The following is a 19,827-nucleotide window of genomic DNA, read 5'->3' as shown; positions in this document are numbered from 1 at the left end:
TGAACCGGGTTCGCTTCCCTGCTCCTCCATCTGCAGCTGCTGGGTGACCTTGGGCCAGTCACACTTCTCTGAAGTCTCTCAGCCCCACTCACCTCACAGAGTGTTTGTTGTGGGGGAGGAAGGGAAAGGAGAATGTTAGCCGCTTTGAGACTCCTTCGGGTGTGATAAAGCGAGATATCAAATCCAAACTCTTCTTCTCTGCTTGGTCTGCCTGGAAGCAGCTCCGCAAAATTGCGCTCCGTAAGTGTACAGTCATACCTCGTGTTGCGTTTTCTTCATGATACATTTTTTCAGGTTGCGTCCCACGGCGACCCGGAAGTACTGGAAAGGATTACTTCCGGGTTTCGCCGCTCGCGCATGTGCAGACACGCAAAATGACATCACGCGCATGCACAGACACGGCGAATCACAACCCGCACACACGCAGACACGGGTTACGTTCTGCTCATGCTGCGAACAGGACTCCGGAACGGATCCCGTTCGCAACCAGAGGTACCACAGTATTTGGGAATAATTCTACATCGTTTTACTATAGCCCTCAGTTCAGTTGCGTGCGTGCAAGCAACAACTGCTGCACTCTTCCATGCAGCTATTAAAAAATGTGATTCCCCGCATCGCCATTCTGTTCGCTGGGGGGACCTCAGGCCAGTAACCCTCTCTCAGCCCAGCATGCCTCTCAGGGACGTTGTGAAGATGAAAGGGGAGGGCAGTGGAGAACCATGGAGTAAGTAACAAACATAATGGGTGATAGCAAACAAACAATTCTTTAGTTCTTAAGGAAGGATCCAAAAATGCTCCTACTAGCAATTAAGTGCTCCTTCCAAAGTATTTATAAACCTCAATATTTTTAAAGAAGCTGTAAGTGGGGTGCAACCTCAGAATAATGAGCAATAGCATTAAAACAAAAGGAGTTATTGCCAAACCGGTAAAACAGTATGATAAAAACATAAGAAGAAATAAAAATAGGAATTCGGAGGAAAAGAAAACAGGGTCTGGTCTTATGAGTTAGGGAAAGCCTGGAGAAAAAAGTATTGCTCAATTATTCCTCTGCATTCCTCTCTTTCCAAAGAGGGGCTGCACTCTGCCGAGTTCTTAGAATTTGCCGTAATGCTGAAGCGATGCAGTAATTTCCAGGAATAATTAGGCTGCGACATCTCGCCTGTTGCAGAACATGAGAAGAGCCTGTCTGCTAGATCAGACCAGTGGCCCATCGAGTCCAGCCCTTTCTCACAATGGCCAACCACACGACTGTGGGAAACCAAAAACCAGGATCTGAGCCCAAGAGCAATTTCTCTTCTCCTGAGGTTTCCAGAAAGCAGCATTCAGAAGCATCGCTGCCACCGCCTCTTCCTGCTACGCAGCTGCCCTGTTTTGAGTGGCACACCACAAATTTAAAGCAGGCATACGGTCTCTGATTGGATCCCAGAATGTCCTATGCAACTTCCTTGGGCAGCCCTTGCCAAGAAGCACAACTTCCTGCGGTCTGTTGCTCCACCCACCTCTGCCTCCGGCCCCGCCCATAATTGCCAGGTGGCCCTCAGAAGGTTGCAAAGAAGGGAGTGTGGCCTGTGGAACGCCCTCCCACCAGATGTCAAAGAGAAGAACAACTGCCAGACTTTTAGAAGACATCTGAAGGCAGCCCTGTTTAGGGAAGCTTTTGATGTTTAACAGACCACTGTATTTTAATACAGTGCTACCTCGGGTTACATGCGCTTCAGGTCACATACACTTCAGGTTACACACTCCACTAACCCAGAAAGAGTGCTTCAGGTTAAGAACTTTGCTTCAGGATAAGAGCAGCGGCAGCAGGAGGCCCCATTAGCTAAAGTGGTGCTTCAGGTTAAGAACAGTTTCAGGTTAAGAATGGACCTCCGGAACGAATTAAGTACTTAACCCGAGGTACCACTGTACTTTGTTGGAAGCCACCCAGAGTGGCTGGGGAAACCCAGCCAGATGGGCAGGGTATAAATAAATTATTATTATTATTATTATTATTATCTCGTTGGTTTATATAAAAGTGGAGCAAGCCTTGCCGTTTCTGTTTGCAGTCACTTCCCTAAGAAGACATGGCCTTTCGAGATACATTCTCCTGTGCAATGCAAACTCCTGAGCTGCTGCATCAATCTCAACAGGCTGTAAAAACACCAGGTTCGAGCTTCGCCTTGGGTGCCCACATACCCAGTCAGCAAATACACAGCAAATGTTTTCGGCCCAGCCCCATTGCCTGTGCATCAGTGGCGTAGCGTGGGTTGTCAGCACCCGGGGCAAGGCAAGTAATTTGCGCCCCCTAACCCCTAACCTGCCGCTGCTGCCAGCTTCTTCTTGCTGCTGCCTGGTCTGGTCTGGTGTGGTTCTCTCCCGTGCTCAGCGCTGCGCTGGGCGGCCGCTGCACTGTCCCTCCCCCAGATAGTCCCTCGCTCTCTCTCCGCACCGCACGCCTGGCACCCACCCCCTCCACAGTGGGTAGCGACCCGGCGGCTCAGATCGGATTCGCACAGCCAGCACTGCAGTGAGAGTGAGTGAGTGAGCCAGGTAGGGGCAGAGAGCTGCGAGTGCGCCCCCCCGATATTGCGCCCGGTGCGGCCGGGCGCCCCCCCCCGCGCCCCCCACACTACGCCACTGCTGCGCATTAGTCATGCTTTTGCGGACTGAGCCCAGGCCTCCAAGGAGTTGCTGGCAGAGGGTGGCAGAAAGTCTGAAAAAAGCCGGCGCAGCTGGCATAGGAGCCCTGGCGCTGTGAGAGATGTGGGGAATCACTGGGGTGGCGATCCCAAAGGCACATGAGCCAGTTGGCTATTTGCAGAGCTTCATGTGCCCATTGAGACAGGGCCGGATTTAGGTTTGATGAAGCCCTAAGCTGCTGAAGGTAATGGGGCCCTTTATATGTCCAGCTGTCCTTTCTCAACAACAAATTATCGCTGTTGAATATATTGTTGTTGTTTAGTTGTTTAGTCGTGTCTGACTCTTCGTGACCCCCTGGACCAGAGCACCCCAGGCACTCCTGTCTTCCACTGCCTCCCGCAGCTTGGTCAAACTCATGCTGGTAGCTTTGAGAACACTATCCAACCATCTCGTCCTCTGTCGTCCCCTTCTCCTTGTGCCCTCCATCTTTCCCAACATCAGGGTCTTTTCCAGGGAGTCTTCTCTTCTCATGAGCTGGCCAAAGTCTTAGAATCATAGAAGAATCATAGAAGAATCATAGAATCATAGAATCATCATAGAATCATAGAGTTGGAAGAGACCACAAGGGCCATTGAGTCCAACCCCCTGCCAAGCAGGAAACACCACCAGAGCACTCCTGACATATGGTTGTCAAGCCTCTGCTTAAAGACCTCCAAAGAAGGAGACTCCACCACACTCCTTGGCAGCAAATTCCACTGTCAAACAGCTCTTACTGTCAGGAAGTTCTTCCTAATGTTTAGGTGGAATCTTCTTTCTTGTAGTTTGGATCCCATTGCTCCATGTCCGCTTCTCTGGAGCAGCAGAAAACAACCTTTCTCCCTCCTCTATGTGACATCCTTTTATATATTTGAACATGGCTATCATATCACCCCTTAACCTACTCTTCTCCAGGCTAAACATGCCCAGCTCCCTTGGAGCCTCAGCTTCAGGATCTGTCCTTCCAGTGAGCACTCAGGGCTGATTTCCTTCAAAATGGATAGGTTTGATCTTCTTGCAGTCCATGGGACTCTCAAGAGTCTCCTCCAGCACCAGAATTCAAAAGCATCTTCGGTGATCAGCCTTCTTGATGGTCCAGCTCTCACTTCCATACATCACTACTGGGGAAACCATAGCTTTAACTATATGGAGCTTTGTTGGCAAGGTGATGTCTCTGCTTTTTAGATGCTATCTAGGTTTGTCATTGCTTTTCTCCCAAGAAACAGGTGTCTTTTAATAGTTGAATATATGCTATGTGGTAATTTATGGACATGATAGGTATCTCAAGCCATTTGCACATGTTGCCAGGCAACTAGTCCATGCAGAATGTAGGCATCCTATATATAGAAAGGAGCAAACCTGTGATATTTTAGGGAGCAGGTGAGCAGTCGGGGCCCATGACTTCCATCATAGGAACCTCCACAACACAAAACACGGATGCTTTATGTAGGTTTTATTTTTATTCTCTTATATTTTGGATACGTACAACCATTTTTCCTTTAATTTTTTTGGGGGCCCCCAAGAGAGTGGGGTCCTAGGTTATAGGTTGTTTAGCTTATGTGTAAATCCAGCACTGTGTTGAGATCAGAGGCTGAGGACTAGAGCCTTAAACGTGGTCGCTCCTTTTTTCTAGTTGCCTTAGCCTGCAGACAAGAATCTTAAGCAACAATTAGGAATGGGGAGGAGGAAATTCAGTCCATAAGAAAATAAGAAGGGCCTGCTGGATCAGGCTAGGGACCCATCCACTGGGACATGACAGAGGTGTAGAAAATTATGCATAGAAATCCATACCAGAGAGGAATGGCAAGTCAAGCTGTTGGAATACGCCGAAATGGCAAAACTGACTGTGAAGCTCAGGAACCAAGAAGACAAAAACTTCAATAAAGTATGGGGGGGGAATTATCATTTATTTAGGAGACCTCTGTAAGCAGATGAAAACATTAGCAGGATTTTAATAACACTTGTAATGTAGCAAATAACATGGATAATATGGAGAGATTTAAAATATGGATTATGAAACAATATGCAGTTGAAAATGTTGACAAAAGGACCCTTTTAGGGGACGATGGGAGGTCTCGAGATTCGGAGAAATCTCTAAATATGGATATCTATTTTGTATTTATTATAATGTTGCACTTGTAAAATAATTTTTAAAAAATTTCAAAAGAAAATAAAATTATGCATAGATGTTTGGGGAAACGTGGTGGGGAATTCCGTTCACATTTAAGGGCGAGCTTTCTTAATTTGGCCTTTTCAAAACAATATGAGAACCGGAACGCTCCCATCCTATGAAATTTGCACTTTCCTGAATTTTGCAATGCGGTTTCCCACTCAAGTAATGTATACGAAAACTCATCTACTAGGGTGTGCAGTGTGAGAGTCTGTTGCTGATCAATTAACTGCTTAAAAGCAAGACGGTTCTTAAAAGGCTTTTAATCGATAGCCACACTTCTGTTCCCACTAACAACATTTTTGTTTTCCCCCAAAACAGGTCCTTGGTGGCCTCCGAGGGAGAGGGCAGAACAAGTGCAGGAGAGGAAGGTGTCTAGTGTGGGTGTCTAGACGTGGCGAAAGCTTCTTGCCTGCGACCCCCATGGTACATCTCGGCCTTCCGATTCATCCCTCTGCCACTGAATAAAAACACCAGCCGAGGGGACTCCTTGCAAAGCCAGTCAACAGGTAGAGGCTGCTGATGCGTGGAGGTTCGTTGCTAGTCTGGGGCGAGAAGGAAGAGCTAGTTTGTGAAGGAGGCTTTGCATGGACTTCATCCGATTTCTACGTATACAGGTAAAGCATTTTTTTTGCAAATATTTCCACCACCAATCCCTGCCCCCTCCCCCACAAAAAAAACACTGGGGGGGGGGGACACAGTTTTGCAAACGGATGCAGAAAATGTGGAGAGCTGAACTGAAGAATGGGAAAACGAGAAACCGCGAGAAAACAACACAGGCAGATTTCGCAAACTTGATGTGGGGAAAGCGGAGAACTGAATTTAATAATGGGGGAACGAGAAGCCGTGAGAGAGCGAGACCACAAATCGGGAGCTGGCCTCTGTAAAATAGGACACAAATCCACACACACACACACACACCCAACCAGGCTGACCACAAGTGACAGATAAAGAGAGTTCAGAAGGAGGCCTCCGGATCTGATCCCAGTCACCCCCCCCCCACCCAAGAGGTTATAATGAAGTCCTGTGTTTTGAAGTGAATGGATTTTTTACAGCGAGTTGTAGGGGCACAGCCACTCTACCCCCCCCCCACACACACACACTGTGTTAAGCACCCTCAAGGGTTTAGCTAATGGAAGACGTGGAAGCGAGATAAGTGCTCCCCTAAATCTCAGCGTGGGCTTTCTGACTCCCCGCCGGATGGCCTCAGGGGCCCCCCTTGACTGTCAAGTGGATTTCACTTGGCTGGGAGACAGAAGGGCAGTCCGAGAGGCACTCTGAGGATGCCCTGTCCATCAAAAATACTGTATTTTTCGCTCCATAAGACGCACCTGGCCATAAGACGCACCTAGTTTTTAGAGGGGGAAAGAAAGGGAAAAAATATTCTGCGCAGAGCATGTAAGTGGCTCTCACTTTTCTTGCTTTAAACCCTTCCGTCCCTTCCCTCCTCCCGCTTTGCTGAGAAGCTAGCAGAGCAAGAGCGATAGCCACGCAGCGCCTCTTCTGGTGTGATGGCCTGGGATTTGGACTCGGAGGCTGAACCTGAGGAATCCCAGCCTGCACAGGATTCCCCACCTCCAGAACCAGCTGAACCAGGGCTGGGGCTTGAGCCTGAAGGGTCCTCACCTGTGCTGGGTCCTCAGGTGCAGGCACCAGCTGAGTCTGCTCTGGCCCCTGAGGTGATGGAGGACCCATTGCCTGCAGGTGCTCCACTCTCAGCCCCGTCAGAGGAAGCTGAGGTTGCCTCTGGGTCCAGTAATCCTCCAGCCTCTCCTGTGCTGCAGAGGCTCAGGGCAGAGAGGCGGAGGGAACTAAGTTCCCGCAGGAGGAGTGCTGGCCTCCAGGCCAGGAGAGGCGAGTCACCTATGGACTGGGGCTGCCCTATGACTCGGGGCAGATAAAAGCCGGCCAGCCCCAGTCCCAGGTTGCGGGAGCAACATTGTTGGTAGCCTGTTCCTGCCTGCACCCTGTCCTGCTCTTCTGCCAGAGTTCCTGACCTCACCCGATTCCCTGCCTTGGACCCAGCTTCAGCTCTGACAGACAGCCTCCATACCGCACCCTCGACCTCAGACTGGACTCGGACCTCGCCACACAGTTAACCCTCGGGACCAGCACATCTGGCTTCCCAGCAAAGAAGGATGAGGGACGAAAGGGAGCCCTTACAAAGGAGCGCTGAGCAGAGCCTGCCAGCGGCTCCTGCTGGCTTTTCCGGGAGGCGTGGGAAGGGACAGAGGGCAGCCTGTCAGCCCCCTCTCCCTCCTCGGGGAAAAGCCCCCAAGAGCCGCACACACGCTCAGTGCTGAGCAGAGCCTCCCGCCTGCATTCGCTCCATAAGACGCGCACACATTTCCCCTTACTTTTTAGAAGGGAAAAGGTATGTCTTATGGAACGAAAAATATGGTAACCCTCTCCTGCCCAGCAGCGAAAGAAGCATCTTGGGCAACTGGGGCGGTGCGCCAAGGAGTGGGACAAACCGCCCATAGGGGCAGAACGGGGCATGTGGCACCCTCAGGGAGGGATGGGGCGGGGCACGCTGTGGGGCCTCAGCCGCCCTACAGCTGCAGGCCCCACACCCGCCATTTTGTCACCCCCATCAGGGTGACACCCGGGGTGGACCGCCCCTCCCACACCCCCTTCCTCCACCCCTGCTCCTGCCAGCGAAATTTTTCTTGCTCTCCATCAGTCTTGACATCTTTGTGAACTGCAGATGTTTCTCAAACGGAGCTCTTCGACGTGGCCCTTTACCCCCTTCCTGCCCCAGCCAAACGGCGGAAAGCCAAGCAAGAAATGCTCACCCCGAGAGCTGAGGCGTTAAACAGCTTGGCAAGGGTTGGGGGCTGCCTGGTTGGCACTGACCCACAACAGGGCCTTTTTTGTGGTGGCACCCCAGTTGCAGAATACCCTCCCTGATGAGGTGCACCTGCCTGCCTCGTTACTGATATCCTGGAGAAATTTTAAAGCATTCCTGTTTAACCCAGGCTTTTGATGGCCGAAATACACAGTTTCTGAAACCCTATGATCACTGGTCCATACACGGCTTTAAAACTGTTTCTAGATTATTATTTTTAAATGGGCACCCCACTGGCGAAGGCTGAAGTAGAGCTGGCCAAGATTGGATCTCCCCATGTTTCCTTTTGCACACCTACAAAATGCAGGAGGAGGCTGGATGTAGACGCATCTAAGAAGCGTTTCAGTTTATAGTGTTGTAAATTTAAACAGGGAAAACAGGTAGAGGAAAACCGGGATTCCACGTCGCCATCTGGTGGCACAATGTTATATTGCATATACAACTCATATAAATCGCTTTTTCTTTACCAGTCTAGCTGAGTCCGGAATCTGAATGGAGGGGCGAGGGGCCAGGAGAGGGAGGGGCGAATTGGTCACTTTGGGTTTCTCGTTTCTCCAGTTTTATGTTTGGACTTCCACATTTTCTCCATCAGTTTGCATTTTAAAAAAAAGTTCTAATGGAAATCCACCAGCATTTTAGTGGCTGTTTTTCCTAGTAAACAGATTTTTGTACGCAATCTTGCCTCATGTACGCATATTTGCAAAGCAATGTTTCCTAGTGTAGTGCATTTTGTGCATGTTATTTTCACCAATATATGCATTTTTCACGCGCACTTTAGCACAGTATATTTCTGTTAGCTGTATGTGGTTTTGTTGTTGTTGTTTAGTCATTTAGTCGTGTCCGACTCTTCGTGACCCCCTGGACCAGAGCACGCCAGGCACTCCTGTCTTTCACTGCCTCCCGCAGTTTGGTCAGACTCATGTTTGTAGCTTCGAGAACACTGTCCCACCATCTCGTCCTCTGTCGTCCCCTTCTCCTTGGGCCCTCCATCTTTCCCAGCATCAGGGTCTTTTCCAGGGAGTCTTCTCTTCTCATGAGGTGGCCAAAGTATTGGAGCCTCAGCTTCAGGGTAGTAGGAGATTGCAAAATTCAGAGAAGCGTGCATTCCAGAGTTTTGGTTTGTGTATTGTTTCGGAAAGTGCAAACGAGGTAGATGCACCTTTGGCTGTGAAGTGAAATGAATCTCTCCCTCATCCCCAGCCCAGAATTCTAGCCAGCAGCTGTTTGTTCCTGCAGATGAACTTTTGTTCTGCATTTGCAGATTTAGCATAGCGCAAACCCCAAAGGGTTGGTAGCAGCAGAGAAAGGCTGTATTTCAGGTGAATGACAGCTTCGGCTATCTTCGAGTTGCGAGACTCACCAACTCTGTCTACTGGCAGTCCTTATTTCCCCTTGTGGTTTCCCATTGCATTTGGGGGGGGGGTATAAAAGAAGGAAAAGAAACAGATTTCAACCAATATCTCATAAATGGGCAAGTGGGTGGATGTTTCTTATTAATCCAGTCTATGATTGAGGCCTCAGCACTGCACTGTGTTCCATTTTAGCAGCAGTATTCAGGTTGCAGTGCTGTGCAGAGTTACTTGGGAGCATGTAATTTAGCTGTGATGTCTGCATTGCAGGCAGTTGGACGAGATAAGCCTTAGGGGTCTCTGCCGGTTCTGCAATTCTGTGGTTTTAGTCCCACTGAACTCCATGCAGCTTTCTGGGGCGGTCATTTCCACACTAGCCAGAAAGATGACTGACATACAATTCTGCCTGTGCTCATTTATGTGCTAAAGGTGCGCAGCTTAGGAGTCTGTTTGGACTCACAGCTGTCCATGGAGGTGTAAGTCAACTCTATGCAGGGTGGCTGTCTACCAGCTCCATCTGGTACACCGGCTGAGACCCTCCCTGCCCGCAGACTGTCTCGCCAGAGTGGTGCATGCTCTGGTTTCTCCAGCTTGGACTAATGCCATGCGCTCTATGTGGGGCTACCTTTGAAGGTGACCCGGAAACTACAACTAATCCAGAATGCAGCAGCCAGACTGGTGACTGGGAGCGGCTGCCGAGACCACATAACACCAGTCTTGAAAGACCTACACTGGCTCCCAGGATGTTTCCGAGCACAATTCAAAGTGTTGGTGCTGACCTTTAAAGCCCTAAATGGCCTCAGTCCTGTATACCTGAAGGAGCATCTCCACCCCCATCGTTCTGCCCAGACACTGAGGTCCAGCGTAGAGGGCCTTCTGGCGGTTCCCTCCCTGCGAGAAGCCAAGTTACAGGGAACCAGGCAGAGGGCCTTCTTGGTGGTGGCGCCCACCCTGTGGAACGCCCTACCACCAGATGTCAAAGAGTTAATCTACCAGACTTTTAGAAGAAATCTGAAGGAAGCCCTGTGTAGGAAAGCTTTTAATGGGAAACCCAGCCAGATGGGTTATTAAACCCAGATTATTATTATTATTATTATTAAAGATGCAATTATAAAATAATTGCTAGAATTTACATACAAATGCAAAATAGCTCGCCGTAGCAGGGAGGTGAGCTGGTGATCTGCGTGCTTGCTATAGGATTGCCAGGCCTCCAGGGTTTGCCTAGCTCTTTCCAGGTAGAAGAGGAAGAGAGACAGACAGACAGACAGACAGACAGACATGTGAGTAACTGGCAAGCTCCAGGGCAGGCAGGCGGCAGCAGCAGCAGCAGCAGCAAATTATAGCACAGTCTCTTGGGAAGGGCGGGGCGTCAGCCCTCTTTCGCTCCCTCCACCCGTCTCCCAATTAACCTCCATCTCCAGGGTTTGGCAGTGGAAGGGAATGCAGAGGATGAGTCTCCAGGGACTGACCCCAGGAGCCACCCCTGGGCATCAGGCTGGGTGTGATGGCCTGGGACTGGGGCTCAGACTCAGAACCAGAGGAGACTCAGTCTGCACCAGATCCTTTGCCTCAGGCATCATCTGAACCAAGTCTGGGGCCTGATTCTGAAGAGCCCCAGTCTGCCCAGGTTCCCCTGCAACAAACAGCAGCTGAGTCAGGGGCCTGAGCCTGCTCTGGCTCCAGATGTGGGGATGACCTCGTTGCCTCCAGCTGGGCCATCACTTACAGCTGCTCCACTACCGGTCAGGGGAGGCTGAGGCGGCCTCTGGGTCTAGTAACCCACCGAGCTGCAGAGACTGAAGTCTGAGAAAAGGAGAGACCTGAGTACTCGCAGGAGGAGTGCTCGCCTCTGGGCGAAACAGGGAGGTGAGTCGCCGGGGGATCAGGACCAGCCGCTACCCCAACAAAGATAAAAGGCTGTTGGACCCTGCCCCAGGTTGTGGGAGCAACATTGCTGTATGCTAGATCCTGCCTGAGATCCTGTACCAGTCCTTGCCTGGTTTCCTGCCTCGTGTCCTGCCTTGGCCCTGTTGGACTGACTCCTAGCGGAACCTATGGATTCTGGACTGGTCCTGGACCACGTTGCACGGGTTACGCCCAGGCCCAGCACACTGGGGCCCTGAAAGCTAAGGGTTTTGGGACGTTCCTGACCTGGCAGTGCTGGCCTTTTCTCCAGCTTCTGCTCAGTTGATGGGCAACGCCAAAGGCCTCTTGCAGGACTCAGCGTGCTTTGTCTTTGAACAGGACTTTGACCACAGCCCTTCAAACAGAGAACAGTCCTCCTCAGTGTAGGGCCCATGGCCAATATATATATATTCTTAAGGACGCGGGTGGTGCTGTGGGTTAAACCATAGAGCCTAGGACTTGCCGATCAGAAGGTCAGCGGTTCGAATCCCCGCGACGGGGTGAGCTTCCGTTGCTGAGTCCCTGCTCCTGCCAACCTAGCAGTTCGAAAGCACGTCAAAGTGCAAGTAGATAAATAGGTACCACTCTGGCGGGAAGGTAAACGGCATTTCCGTGCGCTGCTCTGGTTCTCCAGAAGCGGCTTAGTCATGCTGGCCACATGACTCGGAAGATGTATGCCAGCTCCCTCGGCCAATAAAGCGAGATGAGCGCCGCAACCCCAGAGTCGGTCACGACTGGACCTAATGGTCAGGGGTCCCTTTACCTTTAAGTTATTAAGGAGGGACGCAGGTGGCGCTGTGGGTTAAACCACAGAGCCTAGGACTTGCCGATCAGAAGGTCGGTGGTTCGAATCCCCGCGACGGGGTGAGCTCCCATTGCTCGGTCCCTGCTCCTGCCCACCTAGCAGTTCGAAAGCACGTCAAAGTGCAAGTAGATAAATAGATACCGCTCTGGCGGGAAGGTTCCGTGCGTTTCCGTGCGCTGCTCCGGTTCTCCAGAAGCGGCTTAGTCCTGCTGGCCACATGACCCGGAAGCTGTACGCCGGCTCCCTCGGCCAATAAAGTGAGATGAGCGCCGCAAGTCGGCCACGACTTGACGGTCAGGGGTCCCTTTACCTTTATATATATTCTTAGTTCAAAGAAATGCTGAACCCTTCAGCCTGTGGAGTCATGCAGGGAGAAGTCACTCGCGATGTGATGCTTCGGAGAAGGAGAAAGCCCCTGCCGTGAGTGCCTGAAGCTTTCATATATATAACAGAGCAGTTCCCTGGATTAGAGCCCAGGATTCTTTTCTCCCCCCCCCCCCTTTCTAATTTTAAACTAAACCTTCCTTCCTGTAAACACACCACTGCTTGTCTCGCTCTCGCTTTTCCTCCTGCCTCCTGTGTTTGAGAACTGTTGGTATATTCCAGTCTTGGCCAAGCTGGTCCCTTCCAGCTGTTTTGGACTATGATTCCCATCAGCCCCATTCATGGCCTGTTGCTGGCTGGGGGCTGATGGGAGTTGTAGTCCATTGGGAGCCAGCGTGGTACAGAGATACCTCTGGTTACGTACTTAATTCGTTCCGGAGGTCCGTTCTTAACCTGAAACTGTTCTTAACCTGAAGCACCATTTTAGCTAATGGGGCCTCCCGCTGCACGATTTCTATTCTCACCCTGAAGCAAAGTTCTTAACCCGAGGTTCTATTTCTGGGTTAGCAGAGTATGTAACCTGAAGCGTATGTAACCCAAGGTACCACTGTATAGCACATGGGTAGGCAACCTAAGGCCCGTGGGCCGGATGCGGCCCAATCGCCTTCTAAATCCAGCCTGTGGACGGTCTGGGAATCAGTGTGTTTTTACAGGAGTAGAATGTGTGCTTTCATTCAAAACACATCTCTGAGTTATTTGTGGGGCACAGGAATTCGTTCATTATTTTTCTTTTCAAAATACAGTGGTAACCCAGAAATAGTGCTTCAGGTTAAGAACTTTGCTTCAGGATAAGAACAGAAATCTTTCTCCGGCAGTGCAGCAGCAGCGGGAGGCCCCATTAGCTAAAGTGGTGCTTCAGGTTAAGAACAGTTTCAGGTTAAGAACGGACCTCCGGAGCGAATTAAGTACTTAACCCGAGGTACCACTGTACTGGGACGCAGGTGGCGCTGTGGGTTAAAGCCTCAGCGCCTAGGACTTGCCGATCGAAAGGTCGGCGGTTCGAATCCCTGCGGCGGGGTGCGCTCCCGCTGCTCGGTCCCAGCGCCTGCCAACCTAGCAGTTCGAAAGCACCTCCGGGTGCAAGTAGATAAATAGGGACCGCTTACCAGCGGGAAGGTAAACGGTGTTTCCGTGTGCGGCTCTGGCTCGCCAGAGAAGCGATGTCACGCTGGCCACGTGACCCGGAAGTGTCTCTGGACAGCGCTGGCCCCTGGCCTCTTGAGTGAGATGGGCGCACAACCCCAGAGTCTGTCAAGACTGGCCCGTACGGGAAGGGGTACCTTTACCTTTACCTTACCACTGTACTGGGCTTGCAATTTAACAGCAGCAGCAGCAACAACAACAACAGCAACAGATCTCGATCAACCGACTCCTGTTTCTTCCACCGATCGGCAGCTCCGCTTCCCCCTGCGCCCCCCCCTCATGGCAACAGGAGGGGGAGCCAGGGTGCCTCTGAGCGCGTGCAGAGCGCCCTCCCTCCCCCTCCACCGCGAGCAAACCCCTCCGCCTCCTGCCCATCTCTGGAGTTGAGAGGATGGGGCGAGGGGTCTCCCGAGCGCTTCGGCAGCGAAAGGCAGCGTCGTCCGGGCGCCTCTCCCTCCGCCCGCTCCGCCGACTCCGCACCGGCTGCGCAGCGAGTGACGCTCCTCTTCAAAGAGTGCGGCAAGTTGTGCGCGCGGAGGGGGGCCGTACCAAGGAGAGGGGGGGGAGTCGAGAGGGGGAAAGAGCGGCGGGAAGATGCCCCCCTTTCCCCCTCACGCTCTTTCTCTCCTCCTCCTCTTCCTCCTCTGGCCCAAGCGAGATGAAGAACCTGAGCGCGTACGAGCGAGAGACAGGCCGGCTCTCCGCGGGCGCGGCTGCCCGGGCCACCCCCGCGGCGGCTCTTGGTACGGTCTGGCTTTCCTCCCTCCCCCCCCCCAGTCCATGTGTTGCGAGCGCAGCAGCGCCAGTCGGCTGCCGGGCAGCGCGAGGGGAGGAGCGGACGAGGAGCTGCAGCTGCGGGAGAGGCGCGCGCGGGAGGCTCGGACGGGCAGCCGGCGAGGGAGACGCGGGAAGAGGCGAGGTGAGCGGCGGTGGCGGCGGGGTGCCGAGAAGCGGAGGCGCCCCTCAAAACTCCCCTCCGCTCGGAATAAGGGGGTCCCGAGCTCCCCCTTTTTCCTGCTTCTCTCCCGGCTCCGAGGTTGGGGTCCCTTCGTTCAAAGTTGGAGGACTTTTCCAAGCTGTGGGGCTGGGGTTATTTTTTTTGGGGGGGGGTTGCGTTTCCGTGGGGCGCTCAGATTTGGAGGCGAGCGTTCAAACTCGAGGGGGTCTCCCTTTGGGGAACCCCGGGTTGTTTTGAATCAAGGGGGGTGCTGCTTTTCTCTGGGGCGGGAGCAAAGCTTTTGGCAACCCCCCCACCCACAAGATCGGGGGCTGGGCTTTCTTTGGAAGGGACGCGGGAGGGGCCTCGAAGTTTGGGGGCTCTAACTTTGTGCGTTCGGAGAGCCTTTTTGCACGGGGAGTTGTGGGGCAGAGCGGGGGGGCTGGTAGCTCATCCAGCCAGGATACAGCACTCCCCCCCATTTGTGTGCCTGGAAACAGAGTTGCAATATGTGGGGTGCCTCTGTGCCCCCCACGAATAGGCTGTGCCCTCCCCCCAAATTGTGTGCTTGGAAACTGGGTCTCTGGAAACAGACTTGCAATGTGTGGGGTGCCTCTGTGCCCCCCCACGAATAGGCTGTGCCCTCCCCCCAAATTGTGTGCTTGGAAACTGGGTCTCTGGAAACAGACTTGCAATGTGTGGGGTGCCTCTGTGCCCCCCTCCAATAGGCTCTGCCCCCCCTCCAATTTGTGTTCCTGGAAACTGGGTCTCTGGAAACAGAGTTGTGCTGTGTGGGGTGCATCTGCGCCACCCCTACCCTCCCCATAGGCTGTGCAGTCGCTTGGCTGGACTCCTCCGGTCAAGCAGCCAGGGGAACAAGCCGAATTTCCTTCTGTCTCCGGCTTGCTTGGATCAGCTGTGATGGCGCATACTTGGGTGGCATCCTTTGGCTGCCTGGAGTTCCATGGAAATAGGAGCCCACGGAGGAGCATCTCTGCCTCGATGCTTCTGGCTCGAAATCCTTCCTCCCAAAGGGATGGGGCTTGGCTGAGGTGGCTGGGGGCTCGGAAACGGCCTGTGGGTGCCCCCCAGACGCTAGAAACTCAGATATATAAGCCATGCGCCGATTGGCTCCTTAAAACCAGGGTTGCAGCCACCAAAACGCAATGCATAGTTGCCAGTTTGGGGGCCAGACAGCTCAAAAGTCATCTTTTTCAATACATTTCGCTTCCTGAAATTTATTCTGTGCAGACAAAATACAGTCATACCTTGTCTTAGTTGACAAGCAAAATCGGTTCCCAAATGCCGAAAACCTGGAAGTGTGTGTTCTGGTTTTCAAACGTTTTTCGGAAGCCAAACGTCCGACATGGCTTCAGATTGAGTGCAGGAAGCTCCTGCAGCCAATCGGTAGCCGTGCTTTGGTTTTCGATGGTTTCAGTAATCGAACGAACTTCTGGAACGGATAAGGTTCAAGTACCAAGGTGTGGCTGTATCACGAGTTCTACAAGATGTGGCGTAAGCGTGTGAAAACAGTCTGGATCCCATGTTCCCCAGGCTTGTGCATCTTCACTTGGTCACAAGTGGCCAATTGTTGTTGTTTAGTCGTTTAGTCGTGTCCGACTCTTCGTGACCGCATGGACCAGAGCACGCCAGGCACTCCTGTCTTCCACTGCCTCCCGCAGTTTGGTCACACTCATGCTGGTAGCTTCAAGAACACTGTCCCACCATCTCGTCCTCTGCCGTCCCCTTCTCCTTGTGCCCTCCATCTTTCCCAACATCAGGGTCTTTTCCAGGGAGTCTTCTCTTCTCATGATGTGGCCAAAGTATTGGCTTCAGGATCTGTCCTTCCAGTGAGCACTCAGGGCTGATTTTCTTCAGAATGGAGAGGTTTGATCTTCTTGCAGTCCATGGGACTCTCAGGAGTCTCCTCCAGCACAAGAATTCAAAAGCATCAATTCTTCGGCAATCGGCCTTCTTTATGGTCCAGCAGCCAGGTGCAAAATGCGCCTGGCAAATTCCGAACACTGCTCCCACCATCCCTGACTGTTGGCCATGCTGGTTGGGGCTATGGGGTTTTCCCCATCCTGGGTTTAATGCTCATGACATTTTGGGGCTCAATTGTGGCATGGAAAGCCTGTTGGCTGACAGTGTGCAAGGCTGGGCACCAATTAAATGGCGCTGAATGTGCGCATAGGGTTAGAATAATTGCAGCAGGGAGCCCCCTTTTTCCGCCTGTTATTCTCACCCCCACCCCCAATTCTCAACAGCTTGGTGGAGTTACACCACCAGCCCTTCCCCTTTGTGTTTTTTGGGACTTGGTGACCATGCTGATAAGGGAGAGAGATGATAATGTTGCAGCAGACATGGACCCCGAGGGATTTTTGGAGACTCCAGGACTGGCCCTCTGATGGGGAGATAAGGGGAGTTATTTCCACTTGCGATTTGTAAGAGTTTGAAGTGAAAATGGGTTGCAGGGCTGGGTCTGCGTTAAGACCGCACTCTGCTCTAGTGTGCCGGACCAAAGTTTTGTCCTGCAAATGACCCTTTAATGCAAGTAGGGCTTCACTCTGCACCAGGGATGGGGGGAAACCCTGGCTCTCCAGATGTTGTTGGACGACGACAAGCATCAGCCTCAGCCAGAGTGGCCAAAGGTCATGGGAGTTTTGCCTCTCCAGATGTTGCTCCAAATTCCCCATCACTGCTCCGCATCTAGAATGCAGAGTTCAACTTGTTGGTTTTAGGTGTTGTGCAATAGTTCTGAAATATCTGAGATCCTGGTGCAATCTTGCTCGCTAAGACAGATCACTTTTAGTTGCCACATAGGTTGGGTGCTGAGGTTTATGGGATGGTCTCCCCACCTGTATCAACTTCTGTAAGTAGCAATATATTGCGTTCAGTTTTGGGGGAGCTTGGATAATGGAAGTTTCTATAATCTTCCCTCCCACCTAGATTCCCTAAGCAGCCTTGGGCAAAGCACTGTCTCTCAGCCTTCAGCCCTCCAGCTAACCCCCTGCCTTGCAGGGTTGTTGTACAGGCAACATGCAAAGTGCTTGAATTGCAAAGTGTAGTAGTAGCTGTGGATGCTGTAGTCTTTGGAAGTAGGTGGTTGGGCTTAGCACAGAATCCACACTTCTCCTCTGTGGAATGATAGTATGTGTGCAAGTTAGCCTGTTGCATCAAAAGCAACAGAGTTTTGCAGCACCTTAAAATGAAGTTGGCATTTTCCAACAAAGAAATATCAAAGGGATGCCCCCAGCATGAATCTGCTACATTAGAAGTTATTTGAAAGTTTGATTCTGTCCATTTGGGCATGAATCGAGACAATGGTTTCCTGTCCCACTACAAGTGTTGGCAATGATAAGATAATTGTGCCAATTACTGCTATTGTGATCAGTTGGTGTGCTTGTTTTGCCTACATTTAAGCTTTAGGACCTGGGGACGCAGGTGGCGCTGTGGGTTAAAGCCTCAGCGCCTAGGACTTGCCGATCGAAAGGTCGGCGGTTCGAATCCCTGCGGCGGGGTGCGCTCCCGCTGCTCGGTCCCAGCGCCTGCCAACCTAGCAGTTCAAAAGCACCTCCGGGTGCAAGTAGATAAATAGGGACCGCTTACCAGCGGGAAGGTAAACGGCGTTTCCGTGTGCGGCTCTGGCTCGCCAGAGCAGCGATGTCACGCTGGCCACGTGACCCGGAAGTGTCTCCGGACAGCGCTGGCCCCTGGCCTCTTGAGTGAGATGGGCGCACAACCCCAGAGTCTGTCAAGACTGGCCCGTACGGGCAGGGGTACCTTTACCTTTACCTTTAAGCTTTAGTTGAGTTGCAACAGTTGGTTATTTTCTGCATTCCATTGCTATTTGAGTCTGTTTTACATTCCCCACCCCCAGTGTCCCTGTGTAAATTTTACACACATGAACATGCCTCTGTGAACTGAGGATAAGACTTCATGCACCTGAGGGAGTGGACTCTGACCTGCAAAAACATCTGCTAAAATACAATACAGTCATACCTCGGAAGTCGAACGGAATCCATTTGACTTCCAAAACATTCGACTTCCAAAGCGAGGCTTCTGATTGGACGTTTGGCTTCCTAAAGAACATTCAAAAACCGGAACACTCACTTCCAGTTTCTGATCGTTCGGGAGCCAAAACGTATGAGTTCCAGGGTGTTTGAGAACCAAGGTACGACTGTATAGGTGTTTATAATATTGTTTTGCACATTGGGGGCAGAAAGGCACAATTAATAAATACTTTTGCTAATGGCCATAATAATGATGGCCCCAGATTTACATCTGTGGCCCCCACTGCTAATTATTATTTATTTCATTTATTTGTCACTTTTCTCACAGTGGCTCATCTGTTTGAACAAAAAAAATTCCTTCCAGTAGCACCTTAAAGACCAACTAAGTTAGTTCTTGGTATGAGCTTTCGTGTGCATGCACACTTCTTCAGATACAGGTATCTGAAGAAGTGTGCAAGCACACGAAAGCTCATACCAAGAACTAACTTAGTTGGTCGTTAAGGTGCTACTGGAAGGAATTTTTTTTGTTTTGACTATGGCAGACCAACACGGCTACCTATCTGTAACTCATCTGTTTGACACACAGCAAAGCTGAAAACCTATAAACCTTTCAGCCTTGTTTCGCTACTACTATGCTATAAGATCCACTGTCCTGTGATATCATATATGAATTTGTACTACTGATGAAGCCCAAGACGGCGAAACAAGGCTAATATTCCAGAAACCCTTGTCTTAGACTCTGTGAAAGGATTCTGTGGAACTGCAACAACCTTTCGTGTGGATTGTTGGACTCTATGAACAGGCAGGTGGAATAGACATTTTCACATGTACGGACCTTATGCATAAACTGATTAGAGAAAGAACTGATCCACTGGGTCTTCTACTTTTTTCGTTGAACTTTATGAGCTACTTCTGTTGAAATCTGCAATTCAATACAATGAATAGCATATATTATTTTTTCAAGCATACAGCCGGTTACATCTTGTGTGTTTATTATTTATTTATTGGGTATTTGTATGCTGCAGGTGAGAGATAGGAAACGTCAGGGGTCCAGGGACCAGATGTGGCCCCTTAGACCTTATCTGTTTGACTCTAGGAACTCTCACCAGCAGCACTTTTCTCTAACCAAGCTGTCGTCTTTAAGAGTTTTTGCCTGTCTGGAATGTGGCCTTGAATTCTGTTGAATGCTACTTGCTTGCCAGATTGGACGGGGGAGTGTGCATGTTTGTGTAGAGACTAGCCTGCTGTGCAAAGGGGAAATTCCCGGGTGTGGCTCCTCCCACTTCCTGGCCCTGGCCCCGCCCACCACTGGCATGGGACCGCTGGGAGATGACCCAGAGGGAATGCAGTTCTCAGGCTGAGAAAGGTCCCCCATCGCCGCTGCAAGTAACTCTACCAAAGTACGTTGTATTGTGCACACCCGTGACAAGGGCTTTTGCCTAGTCCTCAATGCAGTTCTTCTGGCCAAGCCCAAAGGAGCGAAAGGTTGCAGCTGGTCCCCACCCCCCATATCCCCTCTGCTTCCTCATGTCCTGCAATGTTGCTCAGTTCCATTTTCAGGTGGCAACTGTGCTGACTTGGCGATTGATGCCACACATTCATTAACCCACCCTCC

The 19,827-nt window shown here is 51.4% G+C and overlaps 1 protein-coding gene across 3 annotated transcripts in view; it reads left to right on the top strand.

Annotated features, from left to right (window-relative positions):
* The window catches only part of FRMD6 (FERM domain containing 6), a 150,614-nt gene that overhangs the window by 48,563 nt on the left and 82,224 nt on the right, over positions 1 to 19,827 (top strand). Inside the window, exon 2 of one of the 3 annotated variants that reach the window (XM_083734437.1) lies at positions 5,150 to 5,337. The gene's annotated coding sequence lies outside the window, so the exon portion shown is untranslated. Of the gene's footprint in view, positions 1 to 5,149; positions 5,446 to 13,915; positions 14,182 to 19,827 lie in introns of those variants that run through there. The other 2 variants (XM_083734436.1, XM_083734435.1) reach the window with 2 other exon arrangements.

The sequence above is a fragment of the Podarcis gaigeae genome (assembly GCF_964106915.1).
Source record: "Podarcis gaigeae genome assembly, chromosome: 1".
Taxonomy (NCBI): Eukaryota; Metazoa; Chordata; class Lepidosauria; order Squamata; family Lacertidae; genus Podarcis; species Podarcis gaigeae.
This window is presented reverse-complemented; position numbering and strand designations above follow the sequence as displayed.